This window comes from Centroberyx affinis, unplaced genomic scaffold (assembly GCF_046629955.1).
Source record: "Centroberyx affinis isolate AG114_WGS23_722 - 3 ecotype Tasmania unplaced genomic scaffold, CSIRO-AGI_Caff_v1 ptg005170l_1, whole genome shotgun sequence".
Taxonomy (NCBI): Eukaryota; Metazoa; Chordata; class Actinopteri; order Beryciformes; family Berycidae; genus Centroberyx; species Centroberyx affinis.
In genome coordinates, this window is record NW_027282568.1 from 27501 (window position 1) to 32500 (window position 5000).

At 43.4% G+C, this 5000-nt stretch overlaps 1 long non-coding RNA gene across 1 annotated transcript in view; it reads left to right on the forward strand.

Moving 5' to 3' along the window:
* LOC139666860 (uncharacterized) overlaps positions 1-5000 on the forward strand; it is a 16112-nt gene that overhangs the window by 10032 nt on the left and 1080 nt on the right. The gene's annotated exons all lie outside the window — the stretch shown is intronic.

The window sequence follows — 5000 nt, forward strand, 5'->3', positions numbered from 1 at the left end:
TTTGTTTTTCCAAATTTACTTTTATTGCACACAAAGCTCTCCTGGCTTCATGACTGAAGCTCCGGACTGATCTGAACCCACAGATCATCCAGCAGAGTCCAGTCTGGAGAACCAGTCTGGTTCTCCAGACTGGTTCTCCAGTCTGGTTCTCCCAGAGTGAAGCTGTATCTCAGTCTGTTTCCCTGAGATCCTGCTCTCCTCTGGAACACCATAACACCATAATGGTGTTATGGGGTTATGGTGTTATGGGGTTATGGGGTTATGGTGTTATGGTGTTATGGTGTTATGGGGTTATGGGGTTATGGGGTTATGGTGTTATGGGGTTATGGGGTTATGGTGTTATGGGGTTATGGGGTTATGGTGTTATGGTGTTATGGTGTTATGGGGTTATGGTGTTATGGGGTTATGGGGTTATGGTGTTATGGTGTTATGGGGTTATGGTGTTATGGGGTTTATGGGGTTATGGTGTTATGGTGTTATGGTGTTATGGGGTTATGGTGTTATGGTGTTATGGGGTTATGGTGTTATGGTGTTATGGTGTTATGGTGTTATGGGGTTATGGTGTTATGGGGTTATGGGGTTATGGGTGTATGGTGTTATGGGGTTATGGGGTTATGGTGTTATGGGGTTATGGGGTTATGGTGTTATGGGGTTATGGGGTTATGGGTTATGGTGTTATGGGGTTATGGGGTTATGGGTTATGGTGTTATGGTGTTATGGTGTTATGGGGTTATGGGGTTATGGGGTTATGGTGTTATGGTGTTATGGTGTTATGGGGTTATGGGGTTATGGGTTATGGTGTTATGGTGTTATGGTGTTATGGGGTTATGGTGTTATGGGGTTATGGGGTTATGGTGTTATGGTGTTATGGGGTTATGGGGTTATGGTGTTATGGTGTTATGGGGTTATGGGTTATGGTGTTATGGTGTTATGGGGTTATGGGGTTATGGTGTTATGGGGTTATGGGGTTATGGGGTTATGGGGTTATGGTGTTATGGGTTATGGGGTTATGGTGTTATGGTGTTATGGTGTTATGGGTTATGGGGTTATGGTGTTATGGGGTTATGGGGTTATGGGGTTATGGGGTTATGGGTTATGGGGTTATGGTGTTATGGGGTTATGGGGTTATGGTGTTATGGTGTTATGGTGTTATGGGTTATGGGGTTATGGGGTTATGGTGTTATGGGGTTATGGTGTTATGGGGTTATGGTGTTATGGGGTTATGGGGTTATGGTGTTATGGTGTTATGGGGTTATGGTGTTATGGGGTTATGGTGTTATGGGTTATGGGGTTATGGGGTTATGGTGTTATGGTGTTATGGGGTTATGGTGTTATGGGGTTATGGTGTTATGGGGTTATGGGGTTATGGTGTTATGGGTTATGGGGTTATGGGGTTATGGGTTATGGTGTTATGGTGTTATGGGTTATGGGGTTATGGGGTTATGGGGTTATGGTGTTATGGTGTTATGGTGTTAGGGGTTATGGTGTTATGGTGTTATGGGTTATGGGGTTATGGTGTTATGGGGTTATGGTGTTATGGGGTTATGGGTTATGGGGTTATGGTGTTATGGTGTTATGGTGTTATGGGTTATGGTGTTATGGTGTTATGGGTTATGGGGTTATGGTGTTATGGTGTTATGGTGTTATGGGTTATGGTTATCCCCATAGGATCCTCAGAGTGTGTTAGTCGAGGGCCTCAGGGATATTTCCGTGCAAATCAGTCTAAAAGCACCAGATTTGGCCCAGATGTAGCCCAGGGCATGCTCTAATGATTTAGTGAGAGCGCCCGACCCCCGGGGTCACCATGGCGACCAAATCCAATATGGCCGCCTCCCGAAAAAGGTTTCGGCTATAACTTTTGAACCAGATGAGCTACAAATGCAAACTTGGTGTCTATTTTATGTTTTTTGACCATTAGAAACACGTTGGAATGCTTATCTTCACGATTGGGTGTGTCTGGACCCCTAATTTGCATATTTCCAAAATGAGTTTTACCATAACTTTTGACTCTTTTGGCAAACTTGGTGTCTATTTTATGCTTTTTGAGCATTAGAAACACATTGGAATATTCAGATTTATGATTGAATCTATCTAGAGCACTCTAAATTGCATATTAGCAATATGGCCGCTATCCCAAACATTTTATTTAACATACTTTTAACCTTATTTAACCACCTCCTTATTTTCACACAGATTGAGTGTAGAGTTGTAGGAACAAGTTAAGATCAAACTGGTGAAAACAACCTATGTATCTTACAGATGTCATTTTTATTGAAACAATTACACAAATAGAAGAGTAGAACCCATTCCTATTGATACAGCTAACAGCCAGTACATGCATCAATACTCAATACTGAATATACTGAATATCAATACTGACCAAAGGTGTTTAGTTTTTTAACAAAATAATAAATAACAGAAACCAAAGAACAACAGAACAAAACAATAAAAGTGCTAGGTGTCTATATGTATAAGTGAGTAGTACTTATGTCCATGGGGGGGGGGGGGGGGGGAGTTGGATGTGCTCAGTCCTTTTGATTTACCAGGGTGACTGCTTTTGGTGACGAGTGGTTTTTGTTTATATCCTAATCACACAACCAGATTACTCAAATATCATCGTCTCGACCCTCAGTGTTGGTACAGGCACCCTCACATCCACATATCGAGGTGCAACGGACTCCAGCTTTACAGCATTTGCGGCGCCCACTACATGACTTTTTGCAGCCGCAGTGGAGGAGGATGGCGCAGGCTTTACTGGCATCTGCAAGACGGGTCCAGTAAGGTTCCTGCAGGCCTGCAGCAGTGCCTTTTGACATGCTGAATCAGTGCAGCTTGGGTGGGAGGCAGGTTCTCGAGGGACTCGGTACCGTTTGAAAAAAGCCGACGTCTGGCTTCATCTACTCGGCTGGAGTCTTACCATTAGGCCTCACAGAGATCTGGATCGGCTTCACATGCAGAAAGAACTACCGGGACATTCCTGTTCACGAGATCCACAATGCTCTTGGTCCCCAGAAGTCACTGGCTTTACCTCTCTTCCACGTGCTAACAGGATGCGATACTACATCAGCCTTCCTGGGCTATGGGAAAAGCAGTGCATGGGCAGCATGGGAGGCAACACCGGATCTCACAGAAACCCTGGTCGCCCTCACCTTGGAGCCTGAACAGATCAGCTCAGATGTCCATGTCCAAAGACCGGAGCATATGGTCTTCATCGTGTACAGCAAGAGCTGTGGCTCCAGCCGAGTAGATGAAGCCCAGGTTCCTCGAGAACCTGCCTCCCACCCAAGCTGCACTGATTCAGCATGTCAAAAAGGCACTGCTGCAGGCCAGCTTCTACTGGAATCAGGCAACCTCCGTCCAGCAAAATATCCCAGAGTTCAGTACGTGGGGCTGGTACTGGGACTCCACGACTTACTGGACCCGTCTTGCAGATGCCAGTAAAGCCTGCGCCATCCTCCTCCGCTGCGGCTGCAAAAAGTCATGTAGTGGGCGCCGCAAATGCTGTAAAGCTGGAGTCCGTTGCACCTCGATATGTGGATGTGAGGGTGCCTGTACCAACACTGAGGGTCGAGACGATGATATTTGAGTAATCTGGTTGTGTGATTAGGATATAAACAAAAACCACTGGTAAATCATCCTCACCATCTTCCACCTGCTCTTTTGACCCTGTCCCCACTACATCTTTTAAGAGGGTTTTCAATAGTGTTTCAAACTCTGCTCTGAAAATCATTAATACATCACTTGAGACGGGGGTTTTCCTGATGCCTTTAAAACGGCTGTTGTGAAACCGCTGTTGAAGAAATCTCATTTGGACTGTGGGGTCCTAAGTGACTACACGCCCATATCAAACCTTTCTTTTTTAAGTAAGGTACTTGAAAAAGTGGTTTCTAACCAAATTAACAACTTTTTAAATGAAAACAACATTCTGGAGAAGTTTCAGTCAGGTTTCAGAGCCAACCACAGCACAGAAACTGCTCTCACCAAAATAGTCAATGATTTGAGACTTAGCATTAATGCCAACAGGGTCTCGGTTCTGGTTCTTTTGGACCTGAGTGCAGCATCTGACACAGTCGACCACAATATTCTCATAGATCGTCTCAAGATCTGGGTTGGTCTCTCTGAATGTGTCCTAAACTGGTTCAGAACTTACATTACAGGGAGGAAATTTTTCATCTGTCTTGGAGATCTTGTATCAGAGAAACATGATCTAACTTCTGGTGTTGCACAAGGAAGCTGTCTTGGTCCCCTGCTTTTCTCACTGTACATGCTTCCATTAGGTGATATTATCAGAGAACATAATGTCAGTTTCCATAGCTATGCTGATGATACACAACTATACATTTCTGTAGAGCCAAATCATGTAGATGCCTTAAGCTCCCTCACTATTTGTCTATTGGCTATCAATGATTGGATGAACACAAATTTCTTAAAACTGAATGAAGAGAAGACAGAAATACTTTTGGTCGGCCCCAAAGCCAAAAGAGAAGAACTCTCCACAAGACTTGGGAACCTGAATCCCTCGATCAAATCAGAAGTAACAAGCCTGGGTGTTATCTTAGATTCTGATCTAAGTTTTAATTCCCATATAAACAAGGTGACCAGAACAGCATCCTTTCATCTTAGAAATATTGCAAAGAATTAAAGATTAGAAATTTAGGGATAGCGGCCATATTGGTAATATGCAAATTAGAGTGCTCTAGATCAGAGGTTCTCAATTGTTTTTCAGCCAAGGATACAAGATAGAGAATATACCGGGGACCCCCTCATTCTGATTTGTGATTTTGGGCTATATAAATAAAAATTGACATGACATGTATGTCCCTTGGAACAATCTGACGTAGCTTATTTTTTACACTTCTTTAGTCTTAGTTATGTGAAAGAACAACACAAGAGAAAGATATTAGATATGTATTAAAGGGTAACTTCAGTATTTTTCAACCTGGACCCTATTTACCCAACTGTGGGTGTCTAAGTAACTAATGGGGACAACAATTTTTGAA